The 19,858-nt window shown below is 35.1% G+C and overlaps 1 protein-coding gene across 2 annotated transcripts in view; it reads right to left on the bottom strand.

Moving 5' to 3' along the window:
• The window catches only part of LOC135795764 (netrin receptor UNC5B), a 102,144-nt gene extending 91,112 nt beyond the window's left edge, over nt 1-11,032 (bottom strand). For both annotated transcript variants that reach the window (XM_065307547.1, XM_065307548.1), the window contains exon 1: nt 10,576-11,032. The gene's annotated coding sequence lies outside the window, so the exon portion shown is untranslated. The remainder of the gene's footprint in view (nt 1-10,575) is intronic.
• Between the last annotated feature and the right edge of the window lie 8,826 nt (nt 11,033-19,858).

Here is a 19,858-nt window from a genome sequence, read left to right as displayed (position 1 = left end):
TCTTTAAAATAAAATTGCGAATCTTATTGTTAGAATTGACACATACTATGTCTAGAACAAGAGAGTAAAAACGAATTACATTTTTATTAAACACTACCGGGCCGAAGTCTCGGGCAAAAGCTAGTATAAAATATACAAAGTGTTCTAGCGTTTAATAAACTTTGTAAAGTTTATTCACATCATGTTTTATAATGCGTAGCATGTAATTTATGTAATTATACGCGTGTATTATTAGTTATTCTCGGATGCGGATGCGTCGCTCGAATAAAAATCGATTTTTCAAGTGGAATTATAGAATAGGCATTTTTATAGCCTGCACTGGCGATTATACAACATATTCCCAATTAAAGCGGCTCTTAATGCACATTGTACACGCTTAACGACCATAATATCATAATAATCATGATGGTTCAAAGCGTGCGGACGAATAGGCATAATGCATAATAGATAAAACATTCAAAAGATAAATAATAATAGATACAGGCGAAGAAAGTCGACTTGTGAGGTCCAAAAACACACATTTCAAATTAAAATGCAAAAATTTTATCTAATTGATTATAAATTACTTAATTAGCAAAGAATATAATTAAAATCCAGTTTTCAACGTTTAAAACTTTATAACCAAGCTGACACAGACTTTAACTCTCTATTTTTTATCTTACTTAAGAAGAAACTTGAACTAATTCTTCCGGAATTAAATTTATAAAAACTTTTCTAAACTGCTGTTAATTATCAACTTTTGGCGACATGAACACACTTCAAAAAGTGTTAAGAAATTAAAAAGCAAAGCTGAAAAAGCCTAAAGACTAAATAATAAGCTGAAGCGCCGACGAAGTTATTCGAAAGACAAAAACCTCGAGAGAGAAAATAAAGTCGTGGATGAGCTTTTGTGGGCCGACGCGGCGAGCGAAAAGGCGTTTAGCCCCGAAGATTTTCTTCGGATTTAGATTCACGCTCATCGCATCTCGCCTCGGTCGTTATGTTGTCTTTGGCGCTGGACGACGCGAAATAATTATCCTTCGCTTCTTGCCCCGCGCGCTCTAACGACATAATAATTGCTTTATTAAAAGCTCCGAGCGCCGACGATAAGGCGCTCTGCGCGTCTAAACAAAACGAAACTTGCGCGATGCCAAGATTTAATTAAAATTATGCCATTTAATTACTGCGTGCAACATGACAAAAATATAAAAACTAAAAACTTACAGGAATAGACTGCGGATTTATCATTAAGCAAACTTTTGGCGGGAAAAAATGTGAATTTACCTGAAACAAATAAAAAATGAATTAATATTATAGAATCACAATTAAATTACAAACATTTCAGTTAAGTACGGGTTTTATTAGCGTAATTAATTCGAATAATAACTGGCGAATAAAAACCGGCTTCACAAAATTTTATTATACCCGTATTGCTGCGCATGCGCAGTGGTAACCTAACCATAACCTAACTTACGCATACAAAAAAGTCCCGTTTAACTGTGTGAATGAGCAAATGCATAAAACATAATTTGATTATTAAGTAAATGTTTTTATCATCATGATGCCACAGTGATATTCAAGCTGTGCGCAGACCGCATGCGGAGCCACATAGCGCAGCCGTTTTCTTGCGTGTTATTCGAATGAAAACGAAATGTCTTCGACGACGTTCCTGGCTGGTATACTGGCTGGTTATACGCCGGTGTCGATGCTTGAAGTAGTGAGTAATTTACAGCGTGCGTTCGCGCATAATTGCGACATTAACAGCACGACATTAAACGGCGCGCGGCGATTTTATTCGGTTTTATATCATCTTCTGCGGTGGAGAGATAGGATTTCATGCGCAGCGGCAGCCCGCATTATTAGTATTATACGGAAATTTATAGTGAAATAAAATTGTTTGCAAAAACAACCCTCAAGTGTGTGCGTGCGTGTGTTTTTATGATTTTTTGTGAAAAGATTTATGCCTGCGCTTTGTGAGGCATTCTACCAACATGTTTCGATACTTGTCGCCGTGGTTGGGGGTAGATAACATGATAACCCCGAGGGGTGACGCCAAAACATCGAAAACCACATGTTGTTACGATGATGGAACTCGAATCTTGCATAAAGAGGCGAAAAGGCGGCGACTAAACCCCCACGATGTTACTTCTAGCATAGAGCAGGTAGTTTTACGACCCGGTTCCAAATGAAATCACATTCACACGCTGTGGCTCTATCTACTGCTAGTATGCTAAAAACTTTGAATAGAATAGAATAAGAATAAAATGGATTCTCCCGACACGAGAAGAATAGAAAGATGATATTTCAAGGGTGGCACAAAACTGCTGCAAGGCGCAAAGTTGTTAACTTCATAAACCATGACATAAAATTCTATAAGCTTAGATTCTTTAAGTTTTAAATTAAAAAATTACATCTCCACCTTTTTCATGTTTGGAAATTTTTAAAAAGATAACATGTTGTTGAGGCTTGCAATTTGGGCAATTAAAATGCTTACTTTTTGGGTTTTGGCCTTCTTATGCCATTAACACTCACCCTAAACGCATAACCGTAACTTATAATGCACACAAAAAGAAACACAAGATGCGGTTGGGCAGAAGGAGGAGGAGATAAAATCTGAAGCCGAGCAAAAAAGCCCAAAAGTTATCTATTACTTTTTCTAAGAACTGAAGACCCTACGGGTCATTAATTTTGTTTGGTGGTTTATACAACTTACAAAAAATAAAAATATCCTAAATAAATATGAAAATAAAACCAGTTATGATTCCGGGTTAAATTATGCAACGTGTGCTCATTGCTCATCAGAAACCGGATCATGCGGAACACATACACAAAGCAAAAAATGAAATTGTAGGGATGAAAAGCCAAATATGCCCTCGTAAGCACTTTTATAACCAACCCGCTGCTCAACACAAGTAATCAACCCCTATATCCAACGATGCAGAATCATTCAGAAGGTAAATATCGGAATCTCGCGCAAGATACAGAAGGGTTCATGTTCATAACTTCATGAACTTTATTTCTATATCACGCTGTGCATGATTACAAAAAAGTCTAGGGGTTGTAATATTTTTCAACCCCTTTTGAAAAAATATTTTCGTTGCATTTACAAACTCAAATATTATGATTTAATCGAGTGAAAACTAAAAAATAAAAGTACTTAACCTAAAAAAGTAAGTAAGTATAAAATATTGTGGTATGTTATGTTATGTTATGTGAAGTGCGTGGGTAGATATAGTTGATTGGGATTCTGTCCCTTTTTCATCTCGGCGTGGTGTGTGTGTGGTGTTGGAGCTCTTGTAGAGAGAGCTTGTCAGCTTGTAGTACTTTGAGCGTCAAGCGGCTTAAACACCACCTATTTTGAATTTCTTTTCTTTTTTCTTTTCTTCTCAGGCGTACGCTTCTCTTGTGTATTATTTTTTACGCGTGCTTATAGAACAAGACTTTTTTTATGATTTTTATGAGTGGTTTTATGTGTGCGGCTGTTTTATAACTTTAAAAACAGTTTAAAAATGGTAAAAAAACTACATCTAAACAAAAATTAAAATAAATCATTAAAAGGAATTTGACTGAGTTCAAATTTAACCGCAACAAAGTAAGAATTTCATTTGTTTTTATGTGAATTTTTGTGGTTTTACGGTTAAAACACCAGAAATTCTATGCTAAAAGAAGACATATTCTGTGTTTGTGTTCAAAGGAAGCGAATAAAATAAATGAAGCGTAGAAAACTTTGTAATTACTTTACAATGCAGCTGTTTTTCACATGTTCAAGTAAACTACTTCGCTTGTTGAAACTATATCATTAAATCAACGATTGATAACGTCGATAAGCACGGCGTTCATGCTCTCATTAGCGTTTATTTCCCTACACAACCAACTTAGGTGGTCGCTCAGCCCCTAGGTAGCAACGTAGCAAGAAATAAATGGCCCAAATGTAGAATACTGAAGTAAAGAAGTCTCCACACCGCTGTGCTGGGAGTAAAACAAGGAGCATGAGAAATTACCGCGAGTTAAACGCACAACACAACAACGACGACGACGAAAACAATTCGTAGCCTGGTCGCTAGACACTGGAAGCAGAGTAGTTGTGCGCCGTTCAGACAGCTTCATATAAATGAATGCGGCGCACGCGACCGGCGATACCATCGTGGATCGGGCACATTTTATCAAAATGCATGTGTGAACAAGTTGGGAGAATATTCCTGGACTTGTGGTGTGTGTGTCGGCGGCGGCGCTATTATTTCAAGCCGGCCGTCGACGAGGCGCGTGTTGTTGGCGGATGCGAGGGCATTACATTAAACACCACTGACTTTTAATTGGTTTATACATCAAGCGCCGCATCAAACATATCAACATCAACAACATCCAATGCGGAAAACAATGCGAAACTCAACAAAACCCAAATCAAACGTAACAACGTCAATTATATTAAACAAGCACCACCTCTCATTTATTATTTTTGGATTTGATATTTTAATCATGTTATTATTACATTTACTTGCATGTTGTACCTTCAAAGATGAAATTTGTCATAAAATATGGGTGAAATTATGTAATTTTCGTGATTTTTGTTAAAAAAAAACTTAAAATTTCATTGTTTCATTGACATTTTTAGCAAAAACAAACAAATTCATCAAAATTATGCCTTTTAACTTATTTTTCTATTAAATACCGTCCTGATATAAGCGAAAAATAGCTAAAAAAACAGCTATTCTATTAAGGAAAGCGTACAGAAAAGAAAATTCAAAAATATTCAAAAATACGAAAAATAAACGAAAAAATTAAAATAAACACCAAAAAATTAAGAAAAAACTAAACTATCAAATTTGTAGTATCGATAATTAAAAATACATAGTTCTATTCTTCTAAAAATATTAAATTTTAATTTATTTTAATCTAAAACCAATTTTTTATCACTACCTTTCCTCAACTCAGCATTTTTCCCTAGAAACCGTTTTAAATTTAACATTTCCCGCCCTACATCCTCACATCTCTCTCCTATTTGTAGATAAAAGTATAAGTCTTCTCCGTCAGCGAGTGGTACACTATCAGTTCTCAGTACACTCGATTTAATCGAATTTACTCCTCGGCGCGCCTCGCCACGCACCAACTTAGTTGAATGCTTGAATACAAGAAACGTAACAAATCGTCCGATTAGGGCGAGCAATTTAAAACTTTTTCCCGAGTTGAAAGTCTAACCAGACGTAAACACATCCTGCTGATATGATATGACCAGCCAGAAGAAAAATGAAAGGGAGTGCAGGGCAACAAAGTTAAAGTTACACTTTTAAGACAGCATTAGAAAAGAAGATAAATGATAAGATATAACTAAGATTCAGAAATGATTTATTCGTATTTCCCTTAGAAAAGTCTTAGTTATTCAAGGGTGTAAAACGTTTTTCAATTTACAGTTTAGATTTTAATCTTGATTCAAACGAAAAAAACTTCTTTCTATTTTTGTATCTATAAAGACGGGAACTAATCAAGTACGGATTTCGGAATTGCACCGTTCGCCAATTCACTGGTTCACATTGTTTCAATGGAGTTACAACTATAATAGAACTTACTGAGAGCCGCCAATATCTCCTCAGCTACTAATACTAAGATTCGATAAGATTTCCTCACCGCCCAACAATTGCCACCAACACATGCGACCCTCATCCGGCGTGGAAACTCAATTCAACCGCAGCGCTTCTATTTTAGCTTAGACCATGACCGGAACATAATTCATGAGGTTCCGTGGTTCGTAATTCAACACGGCGTAGAATTATGTTTATTACATAGTGCCGAGTGCGCACTTTTAGAAGACCTCACATTTCACAGCTGACTTCAAATTGTGGAGGACGCGGTGGTCTCGGACTCGCCGTAGATCTTCGAGTCGAAGAAAATAACAGAGCAAAAAGCGTGATGTGGTCCATCATGGACGAAGCCAAGCACGAATTAAAATAATTATAACCTGTCTCACACTGCGACTTGAGAGCGAACAAAACAAAAACGAGAAATAAAGATTCATGATTAACACCAGAGGAATCTATAATATAAAAATGAATCGCAAAATGTGTTGGTAAGCGCGTAACTCAGCAATGCCTAGACCAATTTGGCTAATTCTTTTTTTAAAATGTTTGTTAAAGTCCAAGGATGGTTTTTACGGCGAGAAAAATTTGAATAATTGTCGGGAAAACCCTAAAAACAGCCCTTTTCTATAGGATAAAAGTTGGCATTGAGATTCAATCATAGTTATAGTTAAATAGTTGAATCCGAGATGGCGCGCTGAAGTTAGCAATTCTTATATAATTAATTTCTTTAAAATAAAATAGCGAATCTTATTGATAGAATTGACACATACTATGTCAAGAACAAGAGAGTAAAAACGAATTACATTTTTTTTTCAAATTTTGATCAAAATTCACCAAAAACCCACATCATAAACTTTTTATTTGTTTTTGTTTGATTTGTCCCCTCATATTGACGATGATGCATCGCGCATCATCAATCCAGACGTTTTGTTTGTCTTCAGCATCCACCCGCGCTGGGAAATAATAATGAATTCCCATCTTTCATCCCTTTCGCCACATCGCGACTTGTAGAAAATAATTAATCACGCGTGTTTACATTTATGACGCAGCCAGCCAACACGCCACACGCTGCGCGGTGTGTCCTGCCCGCGAGTATTAATGTTCCAACCCCCGAAAAACAATATATGACGGATAATATGAAGGGTGGGCGCCCGAGAGTACTAATATCCGTTGAAATCTGGCGACGCAAAGAAAACAATTCGTTTGGTTCGTCTTTTCTTCGCAGGACGCGCGACACGATAACAATACAACAATGCAGCGCAACGAAAAACATGAATTCTCGTTAATTACACAGCATTTCCTTTCAGATATCACTTATCTCCAAAAAAGAAAAATGTTTTTTTTTCGGTTTTGAAAATTCTTTTGGTGCTAAAATTTCAATTTGGCTATTCTTGTGTGTGTAGTCAAGACGTATATCTCTGTCAAAGCGCATTGGGCGTGTGGTCCTGCGTGAGTCCTGTCCAGGACCCGCAGGACGGTGCGTCGCACACGACATCGGGACGGAAACAATGCCAACGGGCTTAATTTATCACGCAGCGGGACCATTTCCTTCCTTGCACCCCCGCATCCAGTCAGGGAGGAAGGAGGAGGAGGTGAAGGCTTGTCACCACTCCCAGGGATGATAGGATGAGGGTTGCATTGAGTCCGATGTATCGGTATTCAATACAATTTCTACCGAGTGATAAAAAAGCCAATGCGATTTTTTTTGCAAATATATTTTGCTAAGACTTGAAAAGTCGCATTCACTTCCGCTTCCGGGTCTTGGCAGCGTCCTTTTGTGGGTTTTCGTGCGTTTGCTTCCGTTTCTCCCGTTCTAATGATAATGATACGATTCGGCAGGCGATTTGGCTCAGTTTTCGGGGAATCAGGTGCAGAACGCGCGGCTATTGTGTCGAAGGGCTTAATAAATGACGACGAGATGAATGGAGGGCATAAAAAGCAGCAAGCAACAAAAATTTATTTTTTCAAAGAAAAAACTTTCACCTTTTTAGTTTTGCAGATATATACAGATGTAATACAATGGTAGGTAGTACGAGAGGGTGAGTATAAGCTAAGTAAAGTTAAGTAAACACTTACTGTACGCTATACCCTCACAATATCGCCAAATACTTGCATTGACTTGCAATGGTTTAGTAAAAATATAGTTTTGGCGATATTGTGAGGGTATAGCGTACAGTAAGTGTTTACTTAACTTTACTTAGCATATACAGATGTCTTAATTTTTTTTTCTTTTTTTAACAAAAATTTTTTTTTCTCAAAACTTAAGAAATAAAACAAAATGACAAAAGAATATTCACAAAAAAAGTCTCATGAATATTGTCGATACTTAACACGTTCAACTTTCATCATCCCCAGAAAACTTTTTCTTTATTATCACCCAAAAACGTCTTTATTTGCGTCATTTTTCGCAAACTTTTTAGAGTTTCCTAAAGTTCGCAAGCAGTTCCTCAGAATTTTTTGGTTTGTTATATTTAATGCATGAAAAGTGTTACAGTTTCCGTCGAAAGTAGATGCATATTATGAAAATGCGTGCACAGACTCTCTTGGAGAGTTGACAGTTGACAGTGAGCCCTAATTCCATCAAACAACAGCGAGAAAAGCAGTGAAAAACTGCAAAACACAAAAGTTTAAAAAGCACGACGTGGATTACTAAGTAGAAGCCGCGCACATAAAAAAAGTAACGTATAAAATGTATACTTACTTAAAACTTGTAGAAGCAAGTTCAAAAGTTTGCAAAACAAAGTAGAAAACATAATAAAAAACAAAAAGAATCAAAGTAAGTAAATATTTCTAGAATCTAGGAGGATCTTAAATTGTAAGAAAATGTCTAACTCTAACTCTAGGAGAAAAAAAAAGTACCTAGTATCTTGAAGTACTGAAAGAGAATAGAATAGAAGTAAGTACTTCTTGTTTCCTTCCTGACTCTTGTAAATAAGTCAAAGTAAACCTCAGAAAGCTTCACGACGAAAAAGTGTTAAGGATGTGCCTGCTTAACTTTTTATTTTCAATTGCAGAGCTTGTAATGAATACAAAACTGAAATGCATGCACCTCGTCGGAATAATAAGCGAAAGCAATCATAAACTCGTAAAAAACGAAAATCGTAAAATATTAAAAACAGCAAAACTCGTAAAATTTACAACTTACACAGAATTAAATTATTGCCTCATTAAAATTCAACAAAAATTAAATTTAATACAACTTGTACAATAGACAAATCGGAAACGGAAAAATTAATTAGTGCTAATTGAATTACGCAGAGCTACAGCAAGCGAATGCCAATTGAAATATAATTATTTCATTATTTCACAACCGCAAAACACCGCGGAATACGAACGGAAAAAAGGCAGCTTGTTAAAGAAGATAATTTAATAATGAAAGCAACAATTTGTCTGACCACCACGGAAGAAATACGAATGCCTTTTATATTTTCGGCCGAAAAACAAAAGAAAATAATTCACTTTGGTGTATCAGGCGTCTGGGGAAATTCGAGTCGGTTATATCCTCGCATTTTAGGCAAACTTCATCAAGAACTCAGCAAGAAAAACAGCCGAAAACCGAAAAATTCAATAAATATTATTTAAACAACGCGCAATTGAGGTTAAATATTTGTCCATCGGACGGTTTGGTTTTTGTTGGCAGTGCATAATTTAACTCTTGAAAAAATTCAATATTTACTCTCATAACTCGTTTCTTTTATTTTATTTTTGATGCAATTTAAGCAAAAAAATCTTTCTTTTGTTTCCATCGTTTTGGTTGGGTTTGCGGCCGTTATGTTGATTCACTGACTGTGCAGAAGAGTAAAAGAATAAAAGAGCGCTGCTAACAGTCAAAACTGTTTGCTTTTCATTATTGGCACCGTGGCAGAATGGCACCGCGAAGACAAGCGAAGAGACTTGAGGATGGAGACAAGTCATGATTTTGCGTACGCCAGCCGGGTGAGTAAGCAAACCGCTAGCGTAAAGAGCTCTCTGCACAGAGCAGAAGAACTTAATGAGGACGTTTAATGACGCTTGGGCCTTGTTTAATTAAATCTGTTTGCGTACGGCGCGCGTAGACAAGATGCTTGAAGACGACGCGCGGCCAAACGAATTAAAACACGTGGTTTGTGCGATTTGCGCTTTGTCAACACTTGGAAGAATCAAGAAAACAATTCGTTGGAAAAATTAGGTCAAAATATTCGATATGGAGGAAAAAATCCAACAAAATATTTTGTTTTCTTCTGTTAATTAATTAATTAATCCGTGGGGAATAGAGCTATGAACAAAATTCTTTCAAAATTAGATTCTGAATTAAATTTGCTAACAAACTATGTAAAACTTTTGATTTGTTTATAACTGTACGAAAAGTTACAGGGTGATGAAAAATAGTGTCAAAATCAGACAAAAAAAATTTTGGATTGATTGTTGTGGTTTTTTATCAATAACTCAAAAACTAATAAAGATAAATTTCTAAACTCTTCAATAATTGATTCTGTATTAAATTCTCTATCCAAATGTGTAAAAATATTAATAAACATATTATTATACAAAAAGTAATAAACAATTAAAGTTAAAACTCTCAAATTTAACGAAATTACCCTGTAACTTTTCACTAAAAATTGTTTTCCCAAATTTTCTTTAAGAAATATATAGAAAATATATTACTTAATATCTCATTAAAAAATTATTCATCTAAGTTAATTAGTTTTCGAGTAATTAATAAAAAACCAAACCAATTGTACTATTATTTCCAATACACGTATATTTTGGTATTTTTTGCAGACAATTGAAAATTTTCATCGTAAAAACTTTCGATAGATTATTTTTCATGAGAAAACTTCTTCAAACTCAAACTTTTCAAATGTTTATTCCACTTTCCACAAACGTCCCTTCCACGCTTTGTTTTCACCGTTTTAATAACTCAAAAACACTTTTATTGGACTTTGAACTTTCCAACATAAAAAAAATAAACGAAAACCTTTCCCCCAAATGCAAATGCAAAGTTTACCCAATAAAAGAATTAAATAAATAAAGTGAAAATTACCTTAGTGTTTTCACGATGTCACACTGCTTAATCCAACGATATATCCAAATATCCACACGAGCCAAACCAAAACAACTTTTGTTTTTTTGTCAAAACACTAAACAAACGCACTGCATAAATCACAAAATGTGTGTTGTTATCGTCCGCTGCGCTGCGAATAAAACAGGTTTGCGCGTTATCACTCCGATAAAATTCGTCAACTCACGCGAAAAGAAAAGTAAAATCTTATGTTTGTGTTAAGATTCTTCACCAAATAATTAAATTACAATGTTTCAGTACTGTGTGTAACAGTTTTTACTAGTTTTCACTGCGTATACTTCCTACGATATTTTCACTTCACGTTGAGTGAAATTTTAACTTCGGGGTGCGTAAAAGATCGCGTCACCGAACGCGTTGAACCACGAGGCGCTGCGCAACCGACGCGCACGAAGGCTGCCGCAGAACTGGATCGCCGGAGAGACGCGCGCGTTGCTGTGTGCTTCGGATTGCTGCGCGCGCCCCACTCACGCAGAGCTGCCGATGAAAAGTACTCAAAATACGTACAATTCAAAGGCACAACACAACGACACAAGTTAATCTTTCATTGAAATCGTCACTAGCGGAAAACTCTGATATTGTATAGTTGAATGTGTTAGTTCTTGTTATTTAGAACAAATTATAGGTTTATATGCACTTACATTCGACATGATATGCGAGTTTCACCAACAGTTGAAATTCTTATCTTTCGCAGAAATTGTTGAACGTTGACTTCTGATCTATGAGTAATTAGTAACTGGTGCAATGGACGAAGTATCTCGCAATAAATACGTGGAGAAATATGAATAATACGAATTGTTCTTTGAATAAATTAGTTCAGACGCGACACACAAAGCTGGAGGTTGCGGAGGTTATGAAAAAAGCGTTTGAGCGGCAAAGTTTTAGTTGCAGAGGGATCATATAGATTCATGGATCGCGTAAAACTTAAATTTGAATTTTTAAGTTTTATATTTCTTGATAAAAGTTAAAAACTACAAGAAAATGATTGGGAAACAATTTATTATGAATAAATATTATAGATTGATGTTTGTAACATGTATTTATTAAATTTAAAGTAAAAATAAATTTGAATTTATAAAATGTTTTGTTTTTCTACATGCACGCCACCTAGTGGACATACAACTAACTAAATTACATTTTAAAACTTTCTAAACTGTAATTTTCTACATAACCTCACTTTTTCTTCTACAATCAACAAAAAAACAACAAAAACAGGTATGTTTGCATTTATAAACTAATATTCATCATAACAAACCATAATTTTTATTAAAATGATTTATTCTTTGTTTACATTCAAATTACACTTCATTCTCAAACTGCAAAGTTGACAAAATGTCAAAATCGAACACCTCTCCCCTTCCTAAACCCTCCAACGTAAAATAAGAATGGTTATACATTGGTGAGACGTTGTTATTCCCTGTTATGCGCGTCTTTCTTCACTGGATCCGCTCCGAAACCGTCGCATGTCGCTTGAACTCGCGCGGTCCCGACTAGAAAGTGCTCTCCAGTCTCCAGCCTCGCCACACGCGAGAAGTCGCACAGCTGCGGTCCTCAAACACTCTTCCAATCTTCTATTCTCTCCTCCAGAAGCAACCACTAGCGTGTATTCTATCTTACCTTCATATTTTCCACACGTATTGAACCACTGCTCTCTTTCTGGTTTACTTGGTGGGAATATCTTGGAGTGTTCGGAGTTATCCGGGAGTGCTAAGCCGAGGGGCGATGCACAAGCTGCAAGACGCTTTTTTATGCGCTGCGACAAAGTCGAGTGCATTTCTGTGGACCTGTGGGCTTGGACCCTCTCGAAATTTGCATTCTTCATTCCCCATGCGGAATTGTGCAATTTTTGCAAGCTGCAACTCGAAATGTAGTGCCAATAAGCCGGTAATGAAATAGCACGGTGTTATGATCACCGAAAAACAATCCAAAACCCCTAGGCGGACATTTTGTTCGATATTTATACCGCAACTCAATCATTCAGTACCTGAAACATCAAAAAAACAAAAATTAATGTTTTGATTAAGATTAATCACGTTCTAAACATTAATTGCCTAATTTTTATGAAAATATTCCCCATCGATGTGTGTACATCAAACAATTAAATATGAAAACATTCATTTGTTCACCCAAATACAAAATAATTAATAAATATAGGTTAGGATGCTATGAAATTCATTTTGAATTATTTTTGAGTAATTCTAAGCTTAATTAGTAAGAAACCACACTTGGTGGAGTTTCAGCGTGGTTCTCATCGTAGAGGTACGTTTTATTAACCCGCGGTCTACAACTATGCAAATATTGGCAGCATGCGGGGCGGAAATGCAAACGCGCTAAATTATTTACGCAGAGTAAAAGCCTCGTTGCGCGCCGACGCACGGTTCATCGATGCTGAGTGCCTATTGGTTTTGTAATTTCGCCGCTGGCGTATTCAACGTGTTCTATTACAGGGTTGCCAACTTTCCAACCTTCAAAAACTATGAAATTCTAACCTAAAACGTCAAAAAATCACATTTTTTAAACTTACGCTTAAAATAGGATAAAATTAAGGTTATGTTTGGAGGTTATGTTATGGTTTGATTTTATTCACTTGATTTTTTTTGGTTAACCCTTTCTAAATCATAAAATATGTCGGTTATTAATTAGCCGAACGTGAAATCCGAGCGCGAGCGCGCGGTGCGTCGGCGATGATTAAAAATGTAATTGTAATCCATTTGCTTTGCGCGCTCGCATTCATGCGTTATCATTACGAACAACACTAATCAAATAATGCCGAACAAGAGGAGTCATTAATAAATGCACTCGGCGCTATGTGTGTGGCTGCGGCGCTATTCCGATGGGTTGATTAATTCATTAGTTAATTAATCGTTTTGCGCACAATACGCAAGAAACAAAACAAGTTACTTATACGATATTACATAACCTCAAAAGCCAACAAACAATAAATAAATAAATACTTATGACGACATTATTCTAGTCGAAATTATAGGTTATGTTCGCAGTGATTTTAAAGCCGTTGAAATCGATCGTGGAAAATGCTTTGTTACCGAGTTGAAGTCAACGTGTTTGCCTTGCAATTGAAATTGAATCGTTCGTTAATTCACGGCGTCGGAGGAGAGAGTTTTCCATCGTGCAACAACCCCTAGTTATTCATTCAATCATAGACGTACGAAGCTGGCGCCGCACGCACACTCCACCCGCGTGGCGAGCAGGAAAATGGATGTGTAATAAACCGCGAAACATCTGTTTTGCTTCACGTTGTTTCACTTACGATTTTCAGCCGCGTGGGAAGCGACGCCATTGTTTATTCACGATGCGGGCAAACTTTAAACTAGAAATCTTGTTTCCGGCTTTTAGGCAACACATTATACACATTTAAGATGAATAGATGAATAGTGTTATATTGTGGAGACATCTAGAGGTGTTTTATTGATATTGTGATTTTTTGATGTTTTTTATTGTTGAGTTTATTGAAATAATGCATGCATATAGGTATTGCATGCGTTTGTACGGGCTGAGGACCGTAATTTTCTTGTCGAGCAGACGATGCATGCGATAATGGTTACATTTCGTATCACAACGCATCAAAGCAAAGCGATGCAATATTAAAATATGTTCGACGATAATTTCCGAGTCGCTGGTGGAAGCGGTTTTGCTTCTTTGCGGCCGCGGCACGAACAAATGTCAAAATACATGACAAGTGGATATACTGCTTATGTGAGTTGGACAAGACGCAAACATAAGTACTACAAGTACACGTATATGCAATATGCAATATACAGGATGATGAAGAATAAGGTGAAATATTTTATTACTGCGAAATTAATTGAAATGTTGCTAGAAATATGCAGAACAACAGTTTAAAGAATGAAAAATTTATATTTTATGGTTGGTAATGTTAGTAATAATGTCATACGTATTGTATAAACTTAGGTAATGATTAAACTCTTAGATTATTCAAATCTTGGCTGCGTAGTTTCCATTTTAAAATTTAATTGCTTGTCGCATGCTTCAACTTGGTGTCTTTTGTCTTTTCACTGCGTGTCTCTGAATGTCCTGATAAATATTAATTTTATAATTACCTGTTTCGTTTGCTTCACACAACTGTAGAAATCTTACATTTCTTTGGGATTTTTAACTACGAGTATATTAATTCAATATTAAATCTCTATCAAGAAAAAAATTTCTTTTTCTAGTTCTACCTATAAAGTGCCAGGTTTTCCACGGTTTTTAGACACAAACCGTGACTAAAGTACTTTAGTCACGGGCTTTAGTTATGGGGAGGAGCATACGCCAGTGCATTTGCGTACGGTACAACACAAAACTACATGAAATGCCACGCACTGTAAGTCAAACAAGTCAAGCGTAGCAAATTTTATTTAATCTAGTGTTTGACAACTTTTACCCACATGATGTTTATTCACTTGATACTTAATGTACTATTAATATTATAAAACAAGTGTATGAATTATAAAATTAAAACTTTTCTCCTTAATTTTCACGAATTTGAGGTTAAAATTTACCAAAATTCAAACAACAAAATATTCGCTATGAACAATATACTTTTATGCATAAATGTGCTAAACTCCTAATTACTTCAGGATATTATTAGTAAAGACAGTTTAGAATCCTGATAAGATATACGATAGTAAGTTGTCATAGGTTTAAAGATTGAACATCTGTTAGAAATTAAGAAAACATTAAAAACAGCTTAAACTCCAAAACCTCCGGAGGAAACACTCATCCTAAGTGTTCTAAAATTCGAAACACGTTAATAAGCAGAAATTCGCCGCCGAAAATAGTCTCAAAGTTATGCACAACGCACAAAATTATCGTTTCACAAGATTTGGGGTAGTTCCTGGGTGAATATTAACAGACACGCGCATATTTTTTCACTTTCAGCACCCGAAATGTATTTCTATACTCATTAAGTCAAACTAGGTGCCAAATAAGACACACATTTCAAAATAAGTAATAACTAAATAATTAAGTTTACTTAATTATCATTTTGAGGCTATTCTTACATTATTTACTCGTAATTCTCTTTATTTCTTGTTTTAAAATGTTCCTTTGTTTAAGTATTTTATGCGCGTCGAATGTAAGAATTTGAATCGTTCGAAAAACGGTGTAAATCACGTTTATTGGTGTTTTAATTGCCGCTAATTACGTCGAGCGAGCGACGCGCCACGGCGATAACGATCGCGCCTTCCAGCCTTCCATTATCTGCTGCCCACTTGTCCACTTCTCGACAAACAAAATGCGGCAAGCCCATTGCAGCAAAGACGAAACAAAGTGCATTGAAATATTCCAACAAAACATACAATATGTTCAAAAATATTATAAATTGTGTTTATTCAATTTGCACCCTCAGTATAAATACTTATCGGTGCGTTGGAAGTGCATAAAATTTTATTGCGTAACTACTAACCAGGACCTTTGAGGGTGCAATATAAATTTATTGCTTTTTAATATTTGTGCGTTTTTACAACTTTTCCTAACAATACGAGTGTTTCCACATGTGATAACAGAAAACTTAAACTATATTTTTTATTTCCAAAAATTTGACTTTATGGTTGGGTTTATATAGTTGGAAACTTTTCAATCCAAAAACTTCACCCCGAAATTATATGCTTCGGTTTTATAGCCCTTATTAAATCTATTGGTTTGCGTTTTGTGCTCCGATGCGAAGAAAAACAGTCTTCTGTGGCAACGACAAGAGAGACTGGCAGTCGCCGCCACGCTACCACACCGCCGCCGGCGATTGTCTGAGGCGGCGGCGGCAGTGGCGGCGTCTGCGGCTGCCGACACCGCAACAACACAAACAACATCGCAGGAAACAAACCCGACAAAAACAGAAACAGAAAGAAACAAACTTTCTTACAAATGCAAGCGACTTGCTCTGGTTTCTTATAAAACCAGTTAATTAAACTTTGTTAACATCTGAAATCGTATAAATGTTAACATAACTTAAAACTTAAAAGGGAGACATCTTGGTTTACATTTTTATTATATGCGAGTAAAACTATTACTGAAAGTGATAACCAATAAAATAAGCTTCGATTTTTTGGTGATTTTAGTCAAATGATGCTTAATCATGTTTTTTTTTGCTTTTCTTTTATTATTTGCGGGTAAAATTATTGGCACAGCTGATAACCAATGAAAACTTGTATGTATTTATGGTGGCCTACAGTAAATACCACTGACAGTTTGTATCCTAGGCTATTTTCGACGTTTTTAAATGAAAAAAGCTTTGAATTTTTGTGATTTTAATTAAATGTTGCATACACCTTACAAAAATCTTGATTTCCAACTTTTATTATTAGTCGTGACTAAAACTATTCATGCTTCTGATAACGAATAAAAATTTTAGTGTATTTATGGTGGCCTATATTCAATAACACAGACAGTGTGTATTCTAAGCTATTTTCTACGTTTTCAAATGAAAAAAATTCGAATTTCTTGTGATTTTAGTTAAAAGTTGCTAAAAACTTAATTTCTTCTTTATTTTATGTTTTATTTTATTATTCTGGAATAAAATTATCGTTGCATTTGATAACCAACAAAAATTTTTGTGTATTTATGGTGGCCTATATTAAATACCACTGACAGTTTGTATCCTAGGCTATTTTCGACGTTTTTAAATGAAATAAGCTTTGAATTTCTGTGATTTTAGTTAAATGTTGCTTACACCTTACAAAAATCTTGATTTCCAACTTTTATTAGTATTCGTGACTAAAACTATTCATGCTTTTGATAACTAATAAAAAATTTTGTGTATTTATGGTGGCCTATATTCAACAATACAGACAGTGTGTATTCTAAGCTATTTTCTACGTTTTTAAATGAAAAAAAATTCGCATTTTTTGTGATTTTAGTTAAAAGTTGCTTAAAACTTAATTTTTCTTTATTTTCTGTTTTATTTTATTATTATTGAGTAAAACTGTTGCATTTCATAACCAACAAAAATTGTTGTGTATTTATGGTGGCCTATATTAAATATCTCTGACAGTTTGTATCCAGAGCTATTTTCGACATTTCCAAATGAAATAAGCTCCGAATTTTTTGTGATTTTAGTTAAATGTTGACTGGATGTTGGCGTTGAACGCAACATTTCCTCTCGAAGACATTTTCATCGCGTCGCGCCAGGGAGCGTGATGCGTCGAGACGCGCCCAAAAATATATCTCTAAAAGTGTTTAGGCTACTTAAAAATGCTTTTAGGCCCTCTCGTAGGCCTCGCAGCATCGCGGTGATAGCGCAGCAAACTTTTCGACATTTCAGATAATTAACCAACTAAATGTTTACACCTAATGTTTCATAAACACTTCAAAAACATTTTCTTTTCAATATATGCAACCAAATTAACTTTAAGTTGGCTTTATGTAAGACACTGTGTATATTTTTAGTAAGTAAATTTTAATGAACCCTTAAAAATCGAAAACACCACAACACAAGACCGCTGATGGTTCCGAGACATCTTCCTGCCTCATCTGGCCGGTTATTATGTCTAACGCGCCTGGATTTTGTCAAAATACGCGCGGGCCTAATAGAAAAATCGTTGCAGACCCTTGAAAAGTGTCAGTCATGCGCCGGCGGAAGCGCGCTCCCGATTTATTCTATATTTGTGTGCAGCGAGCGTCGGCGTAATACGCTTTACTCTAAGCATGTAGTAAATCGTTACAGTTACAATTCGTGAGCGCAAAGCTTCGTTTAAATTTGTTGTCGAGGCTGCGGCGTAACGACGTAACGAAGGCAGCGAGCGAGCGGCATGGAGGCAATTACGAAGGGCGCTAGTTCTTCTACTTGGACTACTTCCTTCGTTAGGATACACGGGAAGGTGGGTATTATATGGCTTTCGTCAGTTCGACACTTTATTGTATTTTATGAGTGCGGGGAACAGACAGATACAAATGTGAATGAATTTACTTTTTTTAGTTTCCCTATATTTTATACACTTGTGTATAACGTAGTAGTTTTATAAACGTTGATAGTAAAAATCACATATTTTACGAAATAAATAACTTTATTATTCAATTAAAACAAGAAAAATAATATTTTTTGAGTATTTTGACTGTTGAGTGTTTAAAATGCCATTTTATACACTTAATACTAAAAATATTTTATGACTGTAAAACGCAATTGGATAGATTTAGCTCTAAATATGATTTTTTTCAATTTTTACTTAATTTTTTATTTTTGCGATAATTGAGTGCGTAAAATTACGTTTTTTGCACTAGTGTGTAAAGTAATACTTTTACACACCTTCATCCAACAAAAATTAAGCCTTTTAATATTTATTAAAACTTCAAGATTTTAATTTAACAACAAAATAAAAGTTTTTGTTTCTTTTTATTCCTTTCTGATCTAAAATAGCATTTTTTCTTTTATTACACAATATTCTAACCGATATTGATAAATAAATTGATTTCTAATCCTTATCGTTACCTATTAATCTCAATTTAACGCTCTAGCTGCTCCCAGCTATTGACAAATGTTTAAAATGTTGTAAAAAGCACTAAAACATCGTTTAAATACTTTCGACGAACTTTTACCAGTGAAGATGCATTTAATGTCCTCGAAAAAATCTATTAACTCTTTAAGTACTGATTATTGATAGCATCAAACTAGTAAACTAAACAGTTTGTTGCGAGGTTGTTCGTAATTTATATTGGTGAGTAAGTAGGTATAGTAGTATATATACAGAACGATTTTATTACGTCCGCATGCAAACTAATCGTAATCGTAATCAGATCATAATAAAACGTTGAATGTACGTACGAGTACAAGTCCAGATCGTTTCTGGTTATAAAATCCAGGCGTGTAACTGGTCTACGGGCTTAATTGGTTGTTAATTAAATCAGGAAAGTATAAAATACACATAGGAGGAATAAAAATTCAAAAATTTAATAATTATCGATGAGAAAAGTGAAAATATGAAAAATTTCGTTATAATTCTTTTCTGAAAGTCGTTCTTGTAATATTTCCTACGCGGAAATAAATATTTATAATAGCAAATAAGCTATTTTACTTAAATTGTTGGTTTTGATTGTCTAAATATTTATTTTTGTTTGAAATTTTTAAAATTCGCACTTTTATTCTTGGTTTTGCAAGTGATACCAATGTTAAGTTAACAAAATGAAAATTTTAACGCTCATTGAAGCTTCCTTAACCTGATTGGGCTTTGGTGGGGAAGTGACGTCAGTGTTGAGTTGTTCACTCTGATTGGTGTTTTACATATCTTGATAGTTTATT

This window comes from Atheta coriaria, unplaced genomic scaffold, assembly GCF_025399875.1.
Source record: "Atheta coriaria isolate IRGN ID8LTWV9N9 unplaced genomic scaffold, Caltech_Dcor_3.1 hic_scaffold_7_pilon, whole genome shotgun sequence".
NCBI lineage: Eukaryota > Metazoa > Arthropoda > Insecta > Coleoptera > Staphylinidae > Dalotia > Dalotia coriaria.
Note: the sequence above shows the minus strand (reverse complement) of the source record. Positions and strands in the feature narration are given on the sequence as shown.